General features: G+C 35.6%; 1 protein-coding gene across 8 annotated transcripts in view; it reads left to right on the top strand.

Moving 5' to 3' along the window:
- The first annotated feature begins 1,171 nt into the window (after positions 1 to 1,171).
- The window catches only part of MEF2C (myocyte enhancer factor 2C), a 144,338-nt gene continuing 121,274 nt past the window's right edge, over positions 1,172 to 24,235 (top strand). For 3 of the 8 annotated variants that reach the window (XM_068535621.1, XM_068535625.1, XM_068535619.1), the window contains exon 1: positions 1,176 to 1,456. The gene's annotated coding sequence lies outside the window, so the exon portion shown is untranslated. Of the gene's footprint in view, positions 1,457 to 24,235 lie in introns of all 8 variants that reach the window. The other 5 variants (XM_068535626.1, XM_068535624.1, XM_068535627.1 and 2 more) reach the window with 3 other exon arrangements.

Genomic DNA, 24,235 nt, shown 5'->3' with positions numbered 1-24,235 from the left:
CTCAGGGCCGAAACCCGCGTATTCTGGGCGTGAAGGAAAAGCGCGCTGGAATCGAGTGCTGCAGACATCCTGGACTGGGGCTTTTACGCGTGAGTAACGGAGGAGCGCTCGGACCGGTGGAAGAACGAAGTGGTTAACGCGTCTCCAAACGGGGGGGAAGTCACAAGAGCAACTATTAGGGTCGCGCTCCTATTGGTCAGAGGAAAGATCCCGACTTTAGAAGGACTTTCCTGCAGGCTGGCTCGCAGCGTCCCCGGGGAGCGAGCGCGCAGCAGCCGGAGACTCGGTTCTCCGAGCGTCCTCGGCGGCGCCGGCAGTGAGCAGGGAGCCGCCGCTCGCGGCGTTGTCTTCATTTCGAGCAATAAAGAATTGTCATTAGGTTTGCGTATGGCATGTGCCATTACCCCACCGTAAAACTAAAATTAGCAAAATGTCAGGAATGGAAAGATTGATTCACCAAGATGCAATTATCATTTAAAAGTGCTTGATTGAGGTACTGATGTTCAGTGATTTATTCTGCATACCATATACATAATTAAAGTAGTGTAGTGGAGTAATTTATCAATCTAGTTGAGACGGGAGGGGTGAGGAGGGAACTGCTGTTATGTTTGTTTTATTAAAATGCTCCGAGGTCTGGTCCCGCCCCCCTTTTGCAAGAGTGAAACTGATGATTTCTCCAGCTCTTGAGAGAGAGAGTCAACGGTTTGGGATTGTGAGGGAGAGAGAGGAAGAAGGCAGCGCGAGGCAAAGGCAAAGGCAAGGACAAAATAAAATAAAGGACAAGAAGGCAAGAGGCACTTCATGGGATGTGCCGCTTAGAACCCCAAGCCGTGTGCTCCGTTTTCTCTGCCACCCCCGCCTCCCCTCCCAACATCCTTCCACTCCCCCCGCCCCCCGCCTTTTTTACGCGATGTTTCAAAGGCTGAGAGCGGCTCGCCTTTTCCCATTCGTCTTCTGTCACTTCCTTCCTGGACGCAGTTTTCTGGACGAGTCTGGTTACTTTTAATCCTGCGGGCCGCTGAGAGCCACTTTCTCCTCCTCCTCCTCCTCCCCTTCCTCCCCCTCCTCTGCTCCTTGGAGCGGCCTCGGCGCGCGCGAATGCGCGGCCCCGAGCGCGCCTCCCCCGCGCGCGCTCCTTCCGCGCGCGCGCGCGCGCGCGCGCACACACACACACACACACATCGTCTCCAGCTCTCTGCTCGCTCTGCTCGCAGTCAGACACTTGAGCACACGCGTACACCCAGACATCTTCGGGCTGCTATTGGATTGACTTTGAAGGTTCTGTGTGGGTCGCCGTGACTGCATGTTTGAATCAGGTGGAGAAGCACTTCAAGGCTGGACGAAGTAAAGATTATTGTTGTTGTTGTGTTTTTTTGTTTTTGTTTTTGTTTTTTTCTGTCTCTCTCTTAAGAAAGGAAAATATCCCACGGACTAATCTGATCGGTTCTTCCTTCATGTAAGTACCTCTGACATTTCTCCAGGAAATAGAAATAGCCGGGGTATTGTCTCTGAAATCTGCATCAATATATTCCACTGCACTGGGTCTATCGCTGTGCCTCTTTGAAGGCTTGAAGTTGAGGCTTGTTGTGCGTTCTTTTCTTAGATTCCATGATTTCCTTGTGTGTTGCTGAAAGTAACTTTTTAGATAGTCCTATCTGTTTGCCATCAGTTATTGAAATCACTCCTGACTCGTTCTTGTCACATCAGTGTGTTTAAAGTTTCATGAAGTTAGTTCACATCATTAGCATGTTTGATATGATGGAGCATGTGGAGCCTGGTGGACTTTAATATTTCACAGAATGTTCTGTGACCTTGAAGTACATGCCTTAAGATTTAGCCGTTAGTTCACTGTGGAAAGATGCTCCTATGAGTCCCACCAAAGACTGATTTGCTTTGGGTTATGCTTCTGAGCCACTAAATCTTGGGATTAGTTTGAGCTAAAGCATGGCTGTCTGTCAGAGTATACCTTTGTGCATCTCCTTCCATTACCAAAGTGCTGGCTTGATAGAGGGCTTCTTAACTGGTGTAGACAAAAAGTAATACACTGGCCATGGTAGTCTACACATTTCACAATTCTTGTTGGGATTTCAGTATGTGCATTGCTCTTTATGTCAAGTCAAATACATAGCTGTTTAAAAACAAATAAGGTTAAGTCACTTAAATTGCCTTCTGTTTGGACTTTGGATGAAAGTTACCAAACTCAGTGATAAAGTTTGGCACAAAGGAAGTATATGTAGACATGGCACATTGTTTATTGTGTTATTAAATATTATGCAAGTATTTAAATTTAATGTTAGTGTTATCTCCTTCCCAGAATATGGCTATTCATTCTTAAAGGAAATTGTATGTCTGAAACATGTCTGACTATTCTAGGTCCACTAGTTACCATCTTGGGAGAAAAGCCCTTTTTCTTCACATTTTCGGAATGTGTGTCTTTTGTGTAAAATTCCTTTATATGTAAATGCTGACAGTATAAAGCAGAATCAGGCTGTCTGCCAGTTCTTTAACGGTCCTCAGTAGAGAATTGCTTTGACACAAAGTGCATTTTACTATTGTGAATCTGATACTAACTCTAATAGTAACTGTCTTGTGAAATAGTTAGTGACTGCCTGTATTTTCTAAGTGCTATAAAAGGAACTCTAGCTACCTCATTATACCAGTCAAAAAGAGTGACCAGCCTCTTTTTCACCGGCACCTTGCAATAGAATTGCGGTTGCAGAGTAAAGATGTTTATGTAGAATATAATAACTCCAATCCCTAGAGACTTGGTAGGACATGGAAATGTGACCACCTGTGAACCCCATTTAACCTCTGTATGCATACTAATTTTAGCTTTAAAGAGATTGGCAATCTCCAATTTGAAACTAAAACATCTTATTTAATTTTAAAAATAATATCAGTTTTGGCCAGTCTTTGAAAATGTTGAGTATGTACCAATATGGCACAAGGAGTTTGGGTTGAATATAAGGCAGTTAATAAACCATATTTTTGTCTTCCAGTGTATGCATGAAATTATTTATTAAGTTAAAGAGGTAGTTCTAAAGCAAGTAGATTCAGAACTTGACAGGTAAAAGATGTACATGTCTAATGTCCTATCTCAAGAGGGAAAAAAAATCTCTAAAACTAAGTATCTCATTCTGTTCGTAGGAAAGTATATTTGGCTATGTATTAGACTTCTAACTCAAATCTAAAAGTTTTCATCAAAACACACTTTAAACTCAACGCTTGTTTAAGATATGGTCCCCTAGTCGAGTTAAGGAGACAATAGTTGGCAGTTATCCTTACTTCAGGTTTTACTAAACTTTATAAAAATCTGTTTTTTATTAATGTAATTCACACGGCTTTGGAGTATTTGTGGCATATTTTCCAGACTTCTTACTAAAGACAGTATGTTACCTCATTCATTAATTACTCTATTTACATTCTGATTGCTGTGGAATATAGTGAAAGAGAATATTAAAGATGTAACTTTTATTAAATTTTACTCTGTTTCTGGGGTTTAAGTAACAAATGAGCACTTTATAATAAAAAGTCAATTTTCCAGCTTTCCTGAGCTGTTCATACTTTAAAAGTATGCAATCATATATGTTAACTTTTCAGAACAAAAACATATCAACATTAAATACATGAAATTTAAATAACAAGGACTTTACTGTACCTTGCCTCTTTTCTTTTTTGTAAACATATTCAATTTTCAAAATTTGGGGGAAAGGGTTCATTCCATTAGGGAAAAGAGCTATCTAATGATTCAAAATTGAATCCTGGAAAAGCATCATGTTTTATATTTTTCAGATGTCTGTGAGTTTCTTCCTTGGCCCTCACTTTACCAAATCAATAAATTGCATAACACTACAACCATATCTTTCCAATAAGTGATTTATTGTATTTAAACTTCTTTTATAAAAAACTGAGCTAAATAACTGCTCGGCATATGTTGACATTATATTTCAAAACTTTCTTCTGTTTATTGTAGTATATTTTGTGGTTTTATTTCCCAACTCTACGTGCGGTATATTTTGAGTCTATGAAATCTCAGAAAGTGACAAAAATGGGGAAATATCTGTGCAGCGACACTTGTGCTTCATAACAACAAAAAAATAGTTATTAAACAGAGAACCCTGGCTTCAGGGACATGATTCAGAACAACATGGAAGAATTTCATATGCAATTAAGGATCACAGAGTGGACTTTAAAGAGACTATTAATAAAGTTCTACTTTTGTTTTCCAAAGCACATCCTCTGAGAAAACACCACACAAATTAATATCTAAAACTTATAAAAATGCACATATTCATTTTATGAATGCAGTGATTGCCTGGACATAATGAAAAGATTTAATCACTGGTGCTCAGTCTATGTGCTGCATGTGGAAGGGTAGGTGATTAAGATCCCCGTCCTCAGCACTGTACCTTAATCTCATGGGCGCGTGGACTGCCCTGCACTCAGTAAAGCCTGACTGTTCACCGAGATCTGTCATCTTTAGGAAATCAAACCAGATTACAGAGGCGATTCACAAAACCAGGAGCGACAACAGAGTCTGTGCACCTTACAAAAGGCGGATTATGCAGTTCACATGTTATTTTGATAGGTCAAAGATAAAAGCTGATTGTTGAGGAACGGCAAGACACTCCAATTTCAAATGATTGCTAGATAAGTGTACCACGACCCTGTTGCTTCATCATTATGAAGAGCCATTCAAACAGTAGAAAACTCAGTTTTCAAATGACAGGCTTTCAATAGTGAAATAAGAGAAAATGTGTACTTTTTATATACATCCTCATTGCTTTCATTTTAAGTTCCATCACTTCCTTCTGAACAGACTTAAAGTTCTGGATGCTATATGAAAGTTATTATTATACGTCTTAATTGCAGTAGACATTTTCAGAGACATTGTAGAGAGCACAAAACAGAATTTGCCAGAAATAAAAGATACTCTCATGGTATTGAGTAACCAAGCAGAAAATGCATGGTAGTCAATAGCCATTATGTTATTCTGTTACCGAATATATTCTTCACAAAAATGTGGAATTACGTAGTTAATGAATCCATACATTTGAAATAGATCTTGATAGGTGTTTATTGGTTAAATTATATCTATTTCATGAATGTTTTATAAAGGTCATTCTTTACAAGATATGATGTTTTCAGAGAGTTTATTTCAAAAAATAAAGTTTTGGTTTACATAATAACATTTTGAAAACCCCTACTCTTTACGCATCCAACTCTACAGTAATTTCTTGCTTCTTTAAAAATTGAAGTCCTTTTTTACCCAACTGATGCCTCCTAGTGTTTCACACAATAAAACACTAATGAGTCACCCATAAATGTAAACATTGCATTTTCATTGCCTACATCTTCTGTGATACATAAAATTAATATTTATGTGTTTAATTTTCTGTGCATTATTATAATAAGATAGGAAGTTCCAGTGAATGAGGTGTTTCATCTGAGTGGATTTGTGGCACACACTAGCAGGTTTTCTTTGACCATAACAATATCTTATTAAGTTTTAATAAGTTTATTACCTTCAGGTCCAGTTTATATATGCACTTTATATCCACTCTTATTCCAAGTGAAAAACATAGGCGGAGTAGCAGAGCTTCCATTTTGTAGGCCTGGAAATTATATAGCTGAGCTCATCCGCAAATGCCTCATGAACAAATTGCAAAAGGACTAACCGTTTCATTTAAACACTGGAATACCTTAAAAGAGATATAAAATTTTGCTCACACTGTGTCTTCACACTTGCAGATTTCTATGTAAAAATGGAATAAAAAAAAAAGAGAGTTTAGGAAAATTAAAAGTAAAGATAAATGCACAGATTCCCACAAGTATGGAGTGTGTCTCTTTATTAGAAAATAACAATTAAAAAAAACTTGCTTTGGGAGCATAGTATTCTACATAATAGAAGGAAAACTTGTTGGAAGACAATTTCTCATGACCAGAAAATTGTCAAATGAGGTGGAAGTTAGTGGATACCAACTTTGATGTGAGTTTTCTGTCATTAGGATGGTGAGCGTAGACTTTCAATATTCATGCACTTCTGTGATTTCAGACAACTTTCTGATTCTGCTTACGAAAGATGGATACTTCAGTTTCTGAGTATTTTTTCTTTAAAGTATTTATGAAAGAGAGGAGGCATTCCCCTAATGTCTTAAGTTCAAAGGATGCCCTCAGAAACCTGTAACATTTATGGGCCTCCTCCTGAGTTGTCATACCACACACAATTGCACAAAAACACTCACAGATTTCGTCCACTAACACAAGCGTTCTGAGCGTCCAAACATAGACACTAGGCTGAGACTGAACGTAGTTCATTTCCGTTAACCTCTGTATGCATCAGTTAGTTGTCCTGATTCAAAACACACGCACTTTAACAATATTTGACTCTCATTTAAGATTTTCTAATTTGGTCAGTAATACAGTGCTATTCCAATTCTGTGCATGTTGGACACATTTCAAAGAATGTTAGGGGGTGTGTTCCTTTCGTTCAAGGAAGCAAGCATGTAGAAAGGGGTGGACCTTTCCCACAAGAGCCACATTTCTTCCCTTGGAGAATTGAAGCAAGTATGCAGTATGTAAGTGAATAACAGCATGAGAAAGAAAATAATTTCTAATCATGTGCTATAGTTAGTGAGCAAAGGAAACTGTCAGGTTTTTCTTAAAAGCAGTTCTTATTGATAACCTTTCTCACACTGAAAAAAGTCTATGCTGAAAAAAGTCTGAAAATTTTGTTATTTTAATATTAACTTCTATAAAGTACACTAGAATTAATTTTTCTCAAAAGAAGATTTCAGTAGTAACTATTTTACAGATGTATTGAGGCATAAAGAAGTAAAGAGAGCTAAAAGCACCCATTCCCTACCTCTCTTAAGAATAAATAGATAGCATCAATGTTCTTATGTTAGTTGTTTTTGTCTGTGCAAGAAAAATAATTAAAGAAAATTCTGTAACAAAGAATACCATTGAAAAATTATGAAAAAGATTATCCAATATAGCATTATCTCACATTTCTTTGGTATTATTTTAACATTAACTACCAAAAGGAAAGTCATATTCCTACTAAGTATGGAAATTATATGATACCTGTTGTATACATATCTGGGTTTGAGGTGATAACATGAGTAGCATTCATTTGTCATCACCATAATGCATTTGTTGTACGTTGTCATTGTATTGCCTAAGTTAAATCTCTGTATTTATTTAAAAAATATAACCAGTCGTAAACAAAGTTCAAAGTATACATGAAGATTATCTTTTGAGGACATTATAAACGAAATTGGTGGTATTACAAGCGATAAAAACAGTAAACTTATTATGGGCAGATTTCGACAGGAATCATTACTCTTTAATAATGCAGATGTTATAGAGACTTTATTAATTCTTAATGCTGTAAATCTGAAATGAATGGAGCAATGTTGTTCATCTTGCAAGTGGTTGCGATTCATGTAGAATGACAGTGCAAATCTTCTAGTAATGATTTAAGTAAAGTACCTTAAACTTGTTTCTAGAGACTCGAGAAACTGATCTGGTGAGAACCTGCTTTTTCCAAATAGTATCCCGAGTGTGGTCTGGTTTTCCTCTTGTATCTTGTTGTCATAGATAAGATGCACAGGAAGAATTCATATAAATTGTTCTTAGATACCATGGATCTCTAGTATATTGGATATAAAAAGCAGTAGATATGGTCTTGATAGAATGCGAAGTGTTTTTTAAAACAGCTCACAGCTATCCCTCTCGCTTTTTCACACATCTGTGATTCTTTCAGCAAGTTAGAATGATAGCAAGAGAATGCCTCTTTCCCCGAACCCTGAAGATAGGCAGCTTTGGCTTAGATATGCTTATTTATTTGCAAAATTAGAAAAGAGATTCACGAATGTAAATAAGTGGGGACAGACAAGGAAATTAGTCTACTACTTAATAGAGTAAACATGACTTTTTTTAACCTTCTAATTAATTGTTGACCACACGTGAGGTATACAACCAAGGCTTATGGAAAGCTGGTATTATTGCTGAACGTAACATGAGGGATTGGGATTTCTTTAAAGTAATTTTGAAGATGTGATTATTTAGCAGAAATATTCACCGGAGCATTTTATTTTTAGAAATCATGGTCACACAAGGAAGCCTTTATAGGACCGACTACCTAATTGCAGTCAAAAATCTCTTTAATGAATGAACACACACACACATATAGAAGAACACACATTTTAAGAATATAATGGCCCTATACTTTTCAATTTTTTTGCCACATTCTTTGTATCTGAACAGAACGTATGTGTCTAAGCAGATGTTTTAAGTTATATCCTTCATGTAGGTGAGTCTGTAAATGTACCATTTAACTTAAATGGCTTTGTGGGAAGGTAGTTTGAGGAGTTTAAAAAGGGAAAAAAAAAACCCTCCAGTTACTATAGTTTCAGCTCTTTCTTTTTAAAAACAGTAATTACACTCAGGATAAAGAAAGAAAAATAAACTCTTTTAATTCTTTGTAGCATCCACAGTTTCTGAGGTAGAGCTCTGATGTATTTTTATTCCTGAATATGCAGGGCAGGTACTGGCAGCAGAGCTACAAAATGAAAACTTCCTGGCTGCAGACCAGATACAGCGCACAGTGCCACATCATAAACTTCCCCTCTTCTGTCTCGGAGTGATTTCAGCCCGATGTAATGTCCTTTTTTCCCCTTGCGTAGGCTAAGGACCAGAGGGCCTTCTTCCTGGGCAATCGCTTTGGGAAAGGAAAAGCATAACGTTTCCCTTCTATAACTTGAAAACTCTGCCTCTTAAATCACTAAGACATTAACTGCAAAGTGGATTCAGTATGTTTCCTTTTTCTTCCCATAGAGCAGTTTAGAATGCCTAAAACAATAGGTGTAAGATAGAAAATGAGCCCTCTTCCCATCCCCCCTCCTCCAGCACATGCAGGCCCAATCAGATGTCTGTATTTTTTTGTTTTGCAGAGAAAAATATAATGGTTTCTTTTCAATGAAGCCTGTGCATTATATTCCAGATATGTTAGGTCATTTTGTGATGCAAATTAACATTGAATGGTTTTTGTACTTATCTCGGGAAATAGCGATGTTCTACCACAATACGTGGCACTACAGTAATTTTTATTGATAAACACTCACACTTTTAATGATTACTAGGTCAAAATACAAAGGGAGAAAATATGGGCTTTAGTTTTCAGATTTGGTTTATGCTCTTCATTTGAAAGGTACTGTGTGAGTAATGTGCTTATTACTATGCAAAATACATCAACTTCTAAATATATGCATTAATATTCTTTGCATTTGAAACTGTAGTCTGAAAACTCATACTTCTCCTTGTAAAATAGAGTAAAAAATTGTTAAAACCAGTCTTTAATTACCAGTTACATTTTCAGCCGTTACCAATGTGATTTTTAAAAAATAATTTCTAGCTGCCATGGCTCCTTTCAATCAGTGGTAGAATTCTTATTTGTGTGAAGTGTAGTCAAATTACTGCCAGCACACCTTTCTAAAACTAACCTTTTCTTGTAGAAATGTATTAAGTGAGAGCCTTAAGTAGAAAGTGTTACTACATAATAAATATTTGTTCCAACTTTATTTTTAAATTAGATTATTGATTTAATAGTATACAAATAGCATATAAATGTTAGTTTATTTATTAACCCACTAAACCAATTATTAATTGCCTATATAAAATTTACCAGATAAGACCAACAGTTAAACGTAATTTAATTTTATTTCTCCTTAAACTAAAATAGATAAGAAAGATAATTTTAATTACGTTTGAATATCAAGCAACTATTTTCTGTGGATGCAAATGTTTCCTAATAAAATGTTAAGAAATTAACACAACATGGATCTTAAAATGTAAAAGGTAACTGGTAAGAATATGATAACGATGGCCTATTCTTGCCGTAGGTGTTATAAGCAAGTGCCCTACACCTGGCACACTTTCAAGGCCCATTAGCAAGAGGAAAAAACGTTAAACTTTTTTTTGCATATATTAATATACATAGGAGTCAATAATTTTTTGACATTTATTTCTTAGAAAATTAAACATCCTATTTAAAAATTCAGATTCAACCTTTAAAATTATGCTTTCATTTAGGATATGGTACGAGACTTCTTTATCTTCTTGGAATTCTCCTGAACCATAGGATAATTTGAATCATCACCACTGGATAAATATTGTTAGACACATTGCAAAGTTTCAGTTGTTCAGTATGTGCACTGGGTAAATTTTTAATCGAAAATGGATTATCTTGCTCTATAAATATTATAAAACTATACCTGATTAAAACATTAATCTCTTGGAGGTTCCTGAAGTAGGTCATTCTCTGGGCAAGAATTTAAAAATTTTTAAACTGTTAATGAGTAAATTACCAAGTACTTTTCTTAAGCTGCCTTATTTCTATTCACATTTGACGAACCTTACTAAGTTGTTGGATGGTCTTTAAGTAAAGGTTTTGTGGTCCAGAAAGTCGATCTTTTCACCCTTCTTCTGTAACAGTTAATATAAACATGTTTAAAAGGTATAAACACAGACATAGTTTCGTCAGGATTATTTTTCTTAACTAAATAAAGACGAACAAACCTGGCTATTTTTTTTAAAAGCGTATCTATTTGTTCATTTCTAGTATTTATCAAAAGACCACTTTTAACCTAGAGTCCGTCTAGGTTATAGGTTAAGGAAATAATTTTGACTATGTTTTTCTTTTCTTTCACCTTTGAGTTTTTCTCCCCCTTACATAAACCAAAAAGAAAACTTCACAATGGCATTAATGGATTTGCAAAGGGCCGGGTAAGATACACTGAACCATTGCTCGTTTCCTTACCGTCCTTTGGTTGAAATGAATGGGCAGTGTCCCTGCTAGGACTATTTGATCTTTCTTGAGTTAGTGTGAGCACTATATGATATTTTTTGACTTCTCTCATTTTTTAGCTTCAGAAATCAAAGAATTCTTGACCTTGTTCTTTTCTTCCTCAGTTTTTATTGTTTTTGGATTCTCTCCTGAGTTCCCATCTTGCTTCAGAATATTTGGTATTGTGAGAAAGCAAGTGCACTTTTAACTTGTTCTGACTACACATGTGAGATCATAGAATTGTTTCAGGTGTTAACTTACCTTCTTACACTTGAGAGATTGATGTGGTTCATCACAGCCCAATGCCATGTCGCGAAAGAGCTCCAGACACTGATCTTGAAGCAACAAAGGCTGCAGAATGGTGTCTTTGTAAGGAAGCACTGACGGCTTTAGAGTCAGTGAATGGTATGTCCACGGCAAAAATGCACAGCATTATGAAGTCTGAGGAGATGGTACAGTTATTGGACTAGTTGAACCAAATTATGGCCTTGATTATGTTAAGTGAAGTGTTGGGCCAAATCTCCAAGGTGTGTGTGTGTGTGTGTGTGTGTGTGTGTGTGTAGAGGGGGAGATGGGTGGGGAAGAGCAAAGAGAGTGAGAGACAAAAAGCATGAGAGGATGAGGATGAATGCAAGTGAAAGAGAAAATCAGTTCTTTTGATTTGCAGACATAAAGAATTTGAAGACCACATTGCCATACTTAATACCATTTCTTTAATTTTACATATGTGTGCTATTAGACAAACAGACCTGTAAGCAATACAGAGTAATGGTTAAGAGCAAAGACCAAACTGGGTTCAAAATCCAGTCTTCCATTTACTGGTTAGTGGCTGTAGATAGGTTATTTAACCACCAGAAAGCCTTGGTTTCAGTAACTGTAAAATGGGGATAATAATACCACCCACATCTTAGAGTTGTTGTAAGGATTAAATGGGATAATACATATAAAAATGAAAGTAAGTGATGAGTAATCAGTAAGTTATTATCATATCATTACACTATATTTTAATCATTTTATCTTCCTGCCGATGATGATCACTTAGAAATGCTTGGTGGAATAATTATTTTGAACTTTTTTTTTTCAATAATACTTTCATACCATTAAAATTGAGTCACTTTCAGGGCAAGTCTCTAATTCTGATGTTATATGAGGTCAATGCTAATGATCACTCAGTACAGTATACTCCAAGAAAATCAAAATCTTTCACAGATCAGATGTTATTAGATAAATATCACATTATTTTTAGAACGAGAAATGGAAGCAAAGAAACAAAATAATTTCATCTATGATTTTTAAAAGTCATTTATTGAAAGTTCTGAATTCCACATAGATTATTGCTTAGTTTTAATAAAAATTAAGTTTGGAGGAAGTGTTTGAGGTACATAGAGTTATTATGTGGTTTTAATAGTGGTAACAGCCGCACCAAGAGTTCTAAAGGTTTTTTTTTTCTCTTAGCATTAGTATTAACCATTTTTGAAGGATTTATTAGTATTCTTTATTTTTCTTATTACATAATTTTGATTGTATGTGGAGATAAATTAATTTGTGAAGAATGAGTGTCATTTTACTCATCTTTCTATTCCTTCACAATCACTCTTGCATGTAATAGGTATTCTACAGATATTGAATAAATTGATAAATTTTGTGTACTTGTAAAGATAAAATGCATTTTTATTGGAATAGTTAAAAAATAAGTAAAAGACACTTCTATCATCCTTTTTTCCCCAGATTTGAGGGATTGTTCATTTTAATTATAGTTTGTCAACTTTGAGATGACGAACAAATGAACTTATCTTAATCTGGGTATTTTCTTTATGTGAGAAGAAATATAAAGTGGTACAGAAAATGCAGAAATTTACCTGAGGATTACACCTTTTGATAACACAAATAAACAAATTTAGGTAAGATGTGGATGAAAATGGGAATAAATCTGGTCTCAGAGTCTGCTTACCACTTTTTTGTTCAGCTTTTATAGTCACTTAATTTCTCAAAAAAAAATTCATATTTTGGATGACAGGTAGTGTCGATGAGGCCTGCCCCATTTAGACAGCCTGTGGAGTTGCAACCACTTGAAGTTATTCTCAGGCTCTTGAATAACACCCCTCCAGTGTGCACCTTGCATTTTGGCTTTCTTTTCTAGCCCTGTTTTAATGCCTGGCTAAAGAGTGCTCAGTGCAAGGAATACTTGCAGAGTGGACTTCCCTATGGTAAAACAGCATGGACAGCTCCCAACACTGCAATCAAGGATGCCTCTAAAAGCTTTAATTTAAAAATAATAATAATAGTAATAATAAGTCTGCATGAAGATGATGGAGCCCTCTAAGGCACATGGGCTTAGAGAATTATTCCCATCTGCAACCCCCTCCCCCTGCTTAGTAGCCCTTTCCAGGGTTATGATTACTGGAAAATGGCTGTTAATCACCAGATTTTTTTTTTTTTGACTGCAGCTGCTTCAGTCAGACTACTAATCTATTAAACAACTTCGTCTCCAGTTTAAAATTTGCATTGTATACTGTATAGAATAAATTTTCATTGTAATCAGAGCATCCAAGAGAACTTCCTGATATGATTTATAGAAGCACATTTGTTTTTATGTATGGACCTCTCTAGCGCTCTTGAGCCAACTGTTTAAACAATGCTGTGGTAGATCAGCATAAAATCAAATATTGTAGGACTGTTGAGTGCAAGCAGCATTTATAATAGTCACATTTGCAGAATGTTTAAAGTGTGATATCCCTAGCACTTGGCAATATACTACCCATATAATTCAGAACTTAACCCAGATATTTAAAATTTGACTTGAACCTGAAAAGGTTTTTAGAAGTTTAGCATTCTCTTACCAGACTGTGGTAGAGTGGTTTGGCCTCTTTTTCTACCCTAATGCTTATTATATTTGCTATAATTTGAAGAAATAATCCAAAACCTGAGTCAATATTTAGTGCAAGGAGAGGACAAACAGTTCTAATTTACAAAGGACCCTCCCTTTTAAAACACATTCTTATATGTTAAATTGACAGGCTATAAGAGGAGGTTGGATGAAGTTCATCATGTTGGAAAGAATGTTTCAATTAAAGTTGAGCACTTTCTCTTCCAGGTCTTTTTTTTTCTCCATTTTTTATTTGCTGTGCCAAGGTATCCATGTGCGTTTTTCCACTGTCATCTGGCTCATTCCCAGCAGATGCACACAATCTGTTCTGCTGTCACTAACAGGGTTCAGTTTATGAAAAGAATGTGTCAGAACATGCCACTATAGTCACTTTTACAGGTTTTTTTTAAGAGTAACTGAGAATATATGCGTTGCCCTAGTTTTATTGTACTCAGCCTTAAAGAGATTTCTAAGAAACTTTTATAATATTCAAAGGCCCAAAAGCTTTCTTCCAAACATATTTTTGACCAAATATTTACTTTTCATTAAAAATAAAAATTTAAAAGTTCACAAACATCTATAATGATGGACAGAATGTATTGTTTTTAAATTTAAGAGTAGATTTTTATAGGAATGTTTAAAATAAACCAAAGATTTTTATGAAAAATCAAATTTCCAATTACAAAATTTATTTTATAATCATTAAATTACATATACTAAAAACAAGCCTACTTTCCTACTCAACTCAAGGATTTATTTTTTAAAATATTGTGATATACTATTTAGTATCAGTTATTTGACTTGACAGATAGTATTGATTTCCTTAAGTCTTTGATATCATTAAATTAAATCAAAAGCAGTTAAACTATCAAATACACTCTTATTCTGTATAAAGACATTTGATAAACTGTATTCTCCAAGTAATGTAACATTTCTCCTTTGTAGATATTCACATTTTAAAAGCATAATAGGTAAATATTTCTGCACTTAATTTTTACTTGCTAAAGTGTCTCTATTCCTATCAAAGGTTCTAAATAAAAATTCAGAGTTTTGTTGTCTTCTTCATATAAAACAATTTTCCTGGTTTTATGTACTGGTAAAGAAAAACTGAGCAATGGAAACTTGCATTTATTCCTGAAATAATGAACTTAATAAGTTAGCAGAATTTGAAGTTTATGTGTAGTTAGTACATACTGCATATATATGCACGTGCAGATAGATAATGGACACATTTACATTTTGTGTACAGATCATGGTATTTAAGTATCTCCAGAGTTGAAGATTTTTAAATGTACTTAAGTGCTAATTGTAGATTTTTAAAATGATTTTTGATATGAAGATCAACTCAGAGTTCAGGAAAATTAAACATTTTAAATCAAAGTTATAATTCATATGAACTAAAAATAAAGATTCAGAAACTATCGATGAATAATCACATACAAATTAAGCATTAATTATATATATTTATATAGGAAAATTAGTTATTAGGTTTCTGCATAAAGAAAATTTATGAAATACATGTTAAGATGTAATTTATGTCGTTTTTCTGATTATGAAACTGATATATTGCCACATATAGAACTCAAGCAATACACATAAAGAGACCTTTTTGAAACAACTTTGCAGATTTTAGCAAGAAAATAATTTTCTTGGCACTCAGTGGCTCTGTTGTCACATCATATAGATTAATTGCTAAATTGTCCTTCTAGAGTTATATCAAATGATTGTTATAGTAAGTTTTCTTAAAACCTGAAGAAAGAAAAATCCTTGTTGATTATATTTCAAATATAGTAATGTATACATGTCTATCATAAGTTGATTTTGTTATGTTTTTGATGATGGGAACAGGGCACATATATTTAAGATGAGTGACAAAGGTCAGTTCTGGAGGTCACTTTTTCTTGCCAACATTTTAATTTATTCATGACATTACATGTCAGATAACTTTAGTTTTTAACTAGTCTGTAGGTATTTGAATTGTTTAGTTTTGGTAATCCTGAATATTTGCTCTTGGGATAAGAAGGCTATTCTATACCAAGAATCACAGAGAGTGAACTGAAAAGAATGTTTGGTCAAACCCCGCAAGATGTCGGGGCCTCTTACTCATCCCCTCAAAGCCATCAGCAGCGGGGCTGGGAGAGTAAAATAGCCATTGTGCATTACAAGATGGTAGACTTGACCTCACTAACTACTGCTGGTATTGGGGAAGGAGTCACAGGGACGGGAGAACAACCAGAATCTTCTCTTTTGCTACAATCTGAATATACAGAAGATCATTTCGAGACGAAACTCCATAGGCAAACTTAATTATACTTATCCTGAAGGACTAATCTTTAAAATCCGCTACTTATCACTCAAAGTGTAAATACAATTCTAAATTTCATTGGGGAAAAAACGCTTATTCCTCTTAGGGAGATTCACAGAACTTAAAGAATATTTGCCACTATGGTTTGCATAGTGAAATACTTTTATTTATTTATTTATAAATTTATTTATTTATTTTTGTCTGTGTTGGGTCTTTGTTGCTGTGCATGGACTCCCTCTAGTTCCGGCGAGCGGGGGCTTCTCTTGTTGCAGAGCACAGGCTCTAGGCGTGCGGGCCTCAGCAGCTGTGGCTCACGGGCTCTAGAGCTCAGGCTCAGTAGTTGTGGCGCACGGGCTCAACTGCTCCGAGGCATGTGGGGTCCCTCTGGACCAGGGCTCGAACCCGTGTCCCCTGCATTGACAGGCGGATTCCTAACCACTGTGCCATCAGGGAAGTCCCTGTGAAGTACTTTTAAATACCAGATCTTCTAAAAAAATAGGCCCTTTTATTTAATAATTCCTTACAAATAAATAATCAGATTTCTTTTTCCTAATTTTATTTTTAAAAATTAAGGGAAGAGCCATTTCGAAGCTTGAAATTTTCCTGGTTCTCTAGAATATAAACTGTGGGGCCGGTTTATCTCAAAAATACTTTTGAATTTTGCCAGTTGCCTCAATTTCCGACATGGATACCACCCTGCTTTGTGGTTGGGAGGTAATTCTTTCTTTGCATTTGCTTAGTCATAGGTCTTTTTGGATCAAAGAAAGATTATTTTTGTAAAGCTGTCCCCAAAATATGTATTATTCATAGACAAGAAACCCATCAAAGAGTCTCACTGCACGGGTAATGATAGGTTAGACTGCAGTGACCAGAAGGCTCTCCACCAGCTTTCTTTGGTGAATTTAAAGACAGTTGTAGCCTTTTTCCATCTGCATCAACATATGTTGACCAGTTGGTTTTCGATTCTTGCTGGCTTGGTGGCTGGAAGTAAGACTGATCTTCTATAAATATAATTGATACTTTCAACTATGACTTAGGAATTCCACTTTTACTTTTATTCAGCATCACTACTCAAGATGTCTCTAATAATTCCAATAACTTTTATGGTATGTGTAAAAAGCTTGTATTATTAATTTGAAAGCATTATTATAGCTATTTTTAGACAATAACAATCACAGCTAACTTTCTTTGAGAGCTTACTGTATGTTTGGGCACTGGTCTAAGGGCTTGAACATTAACAAGCATTATCTCATTTTTTCCTCAAAACCAAACGATATAGGCACTATATATATTACTCTCCCCATTTCACAGATGAAGAAACTGAGACAAAAATATACAACTTGCCTAAAAGTCATCTACTTTGTTAATGGCAGAGCTAGAGCCTCAAACTGATAGCCTCCAGAGTTCACTCTCTTACCCACTGTGCCAAAAATCTCTCAGCAATGAGATAAGAAAAAGGAAATGACTGAACTATAGAAACTTAATTTTGTGTGGCGTCGTGGGAAAAAGTGTTCAGCAACCCCAGAATGACATGATTATAACTATGTTTGCGTGATATGTTAGTATGGTTTTTAAAGAGAAGTGAATTAGTTCTTGGTCCATGATATGGTTCTATATTGTTAACCTGGAAGGGAAAATATATATATATATTTTATCAACTATATGATAGATTTTCTTTTCACAAGCAATGTCTTATTACTATTTGTGAACATAGATTTTTCCAGTTATAGTATTAGCTTTAACTGAAATGTGAACGCCTAGTTTTATGTCGTCTCCATCTAGTGACATACAGTTTGCTTCTCACTTTTTGAGCTGTTTTAATTTTTAACCTTTACTTGTAGGAATCATAGTAATTTATAGAGTTTTAATTTAAGAATGTAAGCTGTGTGACAGTTTGTACATGGATATTAAATGGGTTTCAGGAGTTAGTTAATTTAACTAGTGCAGGTGCATATTCTAGAGAATTTTTATTTCAAGCACACCTTTTAATTTTCTCTTTATAGTTAAAAAAGAAAAATAACAAAACGTTAAAACCAGAGATAGATTTGGAATACTGACAAGTTAGAACAACTTGCATCATATTTGAAAACTAGGAAATGTTATATCAAGTTTATTCATCAAATGCATGGCTTTTATTTTTTAATTGAATATCTCTGTGTCCAGTAAAAGGCCTTTTGAAAAAGAAAAAGGATCACTTTTAGAACTTTACTAGGAGAAATAATATAAACTTTCTTTCTTCTAATAAACAGTTTTCTTGTTTTTTCATAAAAGCATTACCATGCTCTTGACTAGAAGTGAGGACAGAGAGGCTGGTCAGACAGGACTCAGATACTTCTGAATTACCAAATGCATACACTTTGAACTTCAGGATTAATAGCTACTGTATCTTTACATCATGGATTCCTTGACAAATTTCTACAGTGAACTTAAGTAACTACATTTGGTTCCGCCTTATTTCACTGTTGAGGAGAATCAAATGCGCATTTGGATTACCGTGCAAACACCAAAATAATCTGTGTTCTCTGTATTTAACAATGCTTTCAGTAGAAATGTGACTTGAAGATTTGAGAATTAGATGTGTAATTTGGAATTAATTGGTTACAACGATAAGTGGCCTCCATGTCACTTTGTGGTGCCCACTGGCAAGGGGGAGTTTTGTGTGCTTTATGCGATATTAAGTGCCACTGGTAATGCTGCGTTCATTCCTATCTTTCAAACAAAACAATTAAGGCTAGTTAGTGTACTACCTAATTTGATTTTGACTATAGTTGTTTGAATTTCTTCTTTGGAACCTTCCAACTAGAGCACACTCTTAAGACTCCATAAGACGCCAGATTTTATTTAGTATCCATATACAGCAACAAGTATTCTAAATGCATAGGAAACAAGAATTCACTATTGAGGCCTGGATTACCCTAAGACTGGGGAGGAAGTCATAGCTCTTGGCTAATTCTGTAAACGATAATTAAATACAGTTATTAGTAATATTTTCTGGAAGTGGATTGGGATGTACTTAATATTGCATTTCGAAAGCCTTCTCAAAAATTTTGATCATCAAAGGACTACAATCAGCTAACAATTTCTCACAGAATCTGTTCAAAAACTGAGCTATAATTGATCTTGGGTATATGTTAAGTGACAGGGTCATACGTATAAAACATTGGGTGTCCTTCATACAGTTAGTTTAGAGCAGTGGTTCTCAATAATGACTATAAGAGAGCTTTTAAAAAATGCTCATGCCCATCCACCGCCAGATTTGGATTAAATCGGCCTGCTGTCTTGGCATTGCTATTTCTCAAAGCTATCTGGGTGATTTTCACGCGAAGTCTGGGTGAGAACCACTATTTAGAAGAAGATAAATGTGAGTTTTGAACTTGGTCATACAACTCCATGCATTCTGAAAGTTAAAGAAATGAATAAGCTTATAATTTGAAAATGATCTTGGGCTCTGCACACAAAACGTCTACTGCTATTCCCCAACACTTTCTCTTGGACATCAACTGAGAATTTATTAATTAATCAGTCAGTTCATTCACTAAGTGTTTAATGGGAGGTGGCTTGCTAGGTGTTAGGGATACAAAAGTGAAAGATGGAGTCTCTGTCCCTGAGGAATTCAGTCTGATGAGGGAGATGAACGTGCCAGATGCAATTGTGAATGTCATGTAATCACCACTATCTTACAGGTATGTTGAAGGTAAAATGGTTAAGTGATAGAATGTTCAGCTTTTTCAGGAGATGACTGGTCAGGTCAGTCTTCACTAGAAGAAAGGACACCTAAAGTGAGTCTTAAATGATGAGTCAAATCATTGGCAGTATTCTGGAAAATGGAATTTTTTTGATTCATCTCCCCTCCAAAGTGTAACGGAATTTTATAAGTTTTTTATATGGCCTGCCATATTCTCAACTTTGCCTCCCTTTTTGGAGAGGCTGCCCAGGCCTTGTCCAAGACCTCAGTCTCTTTTGAAATTGGGAGCAGCTAATGAAGCTAAGAGGATGGTACTGGAAGTAGGAAGAGCCTAGCTAATCCCCTTTCCATTCTCTGGTATGACAGAAAACCTCCCTGTTACAGATCTGGAGGTGACTTGAAGGGCTTGTTCTTCCTCCACACCCACTCAGGCCTTGTTTCCTGGACACAGCTGAAAGGAAGGGGGGCCTCATCCAGGTCCTCCCCTGCAATTCACTGTTTGGACAGGGGATGTGGAACAAGTTATGAATGAGGGAGAAGAGCACCAACAGTGAGATGCTACCAAGAATACTTCATATAGTGGAGACTCAATTTTTATCTCCTACAAAAAATAATTTTAGAAAATAACTTCACTTGGTATTTTCCTGTTTTTTCTTGTTCTAAAAAAAATCAAAAATAGATAAATAAAAGACTTTAGGGGTGTCATACCCTTATGAAAAAATCTTGTGTACTTTAAAATTACTCTGTAAAGGTACTCTAAAAGAAGAGAATAAGCTTATAAGACATAGCAAGCCATGACTTTATAAGACATGTAGAATCCAAGAAACTGGACGTGCTCTTTCTACATTGCCAAACAAACATAAAACACACACACACACACACACACACACACACACACACCAGCTTCAGAAGACAGAAAAGGCAAGACATGCAGAGGAAATAAATATACTGGTACTACAAGTTACATAGGAAAATGTTGCATTTCTTCATAGGAAGTTTTACTGTAAAATGAGCCACATCCAATTTTATGTAAGGGGGGGGGTTAGATGGTGGTCTTAATTTTATAATGGAATAAAATTCCAAGTCTGTAAATAAAGTTTTCATTCCAGCTTCTAGGCCATGTTATTTTCACAAACCAGACTCCTCATGAGATAAGCCCAGCTTCATATTGGGAGGGAGGAGGGAGAACTGGGCTGCACTATATGATTAATCATATCCCAGTGACTAGAGTAGAGAATTAAATTCGTTATGAAAGACTGGGAACTTTGATCTAATGGACTGACTTTTTTGGAAGTCATAAAATGTACTGAATTTGGTCTTAGATAGATAATGCATTAATATCACACATACATTTAGAAAATTATCACCTTGAGTAAATTAAGTATACAGCGTTGAATTCAATTAGCATATTATTAGAGATTTACAAGTCAATAAATATCATAAGGTGAGTTTATTTTTTTAATGCAACTGGAAACTCTCCAAAAATTCAGTATGATCCAGATGAAAACAAGTGATTTTATTAAGCCCTCGAAAGCCCTCAATGCTGGTTTTGCAGGAAAGGGGCATATTTATCAGTACTGTTTTATCTCAGAAAGGCAGAGCTTTCTATGATTGCAACTTATAAATCTGTTGAGAGTCAGCGAGGTTATCCAGATGAGTTTTTTTCTCACATCATGCAATAGCTGAGAAGCTCTTTCGTGGTAATCAGCTCATAAATAGACTAGTCAATTTCAAGAACATATACACCCAAATTAAATAATGCTACAATATACCTGTAAAAGGGTGCTATATTTCTAAGAGATTTTAATAGAGTAGATTTCAGATCTAGCTTCACATTCGAATTCTTGGAGAGCTTTTAAAAAATAACAATGCTGAGGAACCAGCTCCAACAGTTGCAATTTCATTGGTCTGGGATGGGTCTGGGGATCGGTAATGTTTGAAAGTATCTCAAGTGATTCAAATGTGCAGTCAGCGTTAAGAACTGTTAACATTCAAAATCTTCAGAACTTTGGATCATCTTTGAACACTAAGGTGAAGTATAAATAAGGAACATTAGGATTACCTCCCTTCTAGCTATAAAATTGAGAAGAAAATAAATTGATTTCTTAAGTTATAAAAGGGAAATTATCTCCTCTGTAGAATCTTCCTTTTACCAGTTTATGAGACCAGCTGCATCATTCCAGTTTTTAAATTATTGGCATTTCTAAAGATGAAGTAACAGGGGAAGCGATGAACTTTATAAATAGACTGCATGAAATATTTGGCATGAGGGGTCAAGATGTAGGCGAAGCTGGAAGAAGACTTTAGCTTGTGTGTTAGCCAGAGGCCAACAGTTGTTAAATTCCCTAAATTTCCTTAAGAAAGGGAAGAGTAAGAATCCCTTTAAGAACATAATTTTTTTTTTTTCTCCAATGTGTAGTCAGTAAAACCCAGAGGGAAAAAAATGTACCTTTCAAGCCAAAATTAGGTCATGCCAACCACAGCAAATTTGGAAGCTCTACTTCAAATGTAGTCTTGCAGGATTGCTGTGGATCATCTTAATGTCACCCACGTGGTGAGGCTGACGCTTCCAGATCATGGCTGCGGGGCTCTGCTGAGCAGGCCAGCTCTGCTGACTGAGTCTGACCGAACCCAGTTGGGCTGCAGTTGGCACACAGACATGACGTGACCTAAGGTTGTGTCTGAAAGGTATGCTCTGGAATATGGCATTTTTTTAAGGTGAAAAATTTACAGTTTCTAAAAAAAAAAAAAAAAAAAAAAACTCACCAAAATCACATAACAGTTCATTTTGTTTTGCTTTATGATTCTAGAGGGGGAAAATGTTAAAGGAAACAGGGAATGGACAAATCTAGCCTAATGGCCTGCAGGCACGGCTTCCTGGTAATTAGGAGGAGGTTGCCAAAGAACTATGTCACCATTTAAAAAAGAAAGAAAGAAACCTACAAAGTAATAGTTTCATGCATGTATTCACCTGTTCACAGAAGTGGCAGGATTGTTCTTTTTCCAGTCTTGAGGGATGTGGGAGAAAATTAGAAGGCACTTCATTCATTTCATTGGCACTTATCTTTGCTAGAATGTTGAATCTGCTGTAAAATGCAATATATTTCCATTATGTAAAAGAAACTGATGCTTTTTTCCTACCTGCAGAACATAGTACTTCATGGGTGTTTCTATTCATTATTTGAATGTTGGACTGGCCATAAAAATATAGCTTATTTCCATTACATAACAGAAATTTATACTCTTTTCTACTTGCAAAAAGTATTTAATAAAGTGATAAGGCCTGTAAGGTTTAAACATTCTTATTGTGGAATGCACTAGAGAACTTTACTGAGTTGTGTAAGGAAGTATGAATATCTGTCATAGTATCCCATGTGTCTGTTATGTTCTCAAAGAAAAAAGCTGAAGTCTGTCTTTTGTTGAACACTACTGAATTCATTCCCACCAAAAAACCAAAAACTCAAAAGAGTTTTGGACTTGTTCCTAAATGAGCACATATATTCGCAGCTGCAATCTTTGTCGCCATTAGCTTTACATCTGTGTCATACCTGCAAAAAGAAGTTTTTCTCTTCCAGAATAACTTTCCAGTGTGTACAATTAGTTGCATCAGTCTAGTTTCCAAGTTATTGACATCTCTTAGAATGAGGTAGCAGTGGATAGGTAATATTCTATCTGTTATGAACTGGGATATTGTGCAGGAGATTGAAAAAATAAAAATACTCTCCTTCTATTATAGAATAGAATTCCTGCATTCTTGAATTACTTAGTATAGGGACTTTCATGTGTTAAACTACATTCCCCTTGATTTTTCTGGCGTGCTGGTTCTACAGTCTCTGATAACACAGGAAATAAAAGGCCCAATCAGAACTGCATGAGGATTCTAGAAATACTTCACAGAGGAGAAAACACTTGAAGTGGATCTTAAAGGAAGATCTTGAATGTGTCTTGTGTTGTCGCTGCATGTCTTGCCTTTTGAGTAGAGACTCTGGTGTGTCACTACGCACCCAATAATACAGTCAAATCCCCCACTTATGAATAATTTGGTCCCCTCAATTTTTTCTATAATTGGAAACAGATAATTTATTTTTCATGGAAACAGTTTTCAAATGGTTGTTAACTTCTCACATGAGCCCACAAAAACCCATTGTACACTTACAGTAATTCTTTTTAAATAGCAGGAAGCCATACAGGTGTTGTAAAACAAATAACTGAATTAGACTGTCCAAACTGTCCTTCACCAGTAAATGCTTAGCGAAAGCAGTCTCTGATGAGGCAGGTGGAATTTTTGTGGAAATAATGAAAATAATTTCTAGGTTTCACAATGTAGTCTAGTACATACAGACCTCAGAATCATATGCAGTGTTCCTTTAAAGTGCAGAATTCCCACCGCCACCTTCCTGGGGAGACCTTTCAACAGATGATTAGAATGTTTATTGGAGTTTAAGGATCACTGCTTAAAGATCGCAAGTATTCTTAGTTTATCATTTCCTTTTACAATAGCTTTTTCTGTTCAAATATATAATAAGCATC

The sequence above is a fragment of the Eschrichtius robustus genome, chromosome 2, assembly GCF_028021215.1.
Source record: "Eschrichtius robustus isolate mEscRob2 chromosome 2, mEscRob2.pri, whole genome shotgun sequence".
In the NCBI taxonomy this organism is placed as follows: domain Eukaryota; kingdom Metazoa; phylum Chordata; class Mammalia; order Artiodactyla; family Eschrichtiidae; genus Eschrichtius; species Eschrichtius robustus.
The sequence above is the reverse complement of the archived record's forward strand: the minus strand, read 5'-3'. Positions and strand labels throughout refer to the sequence as shown.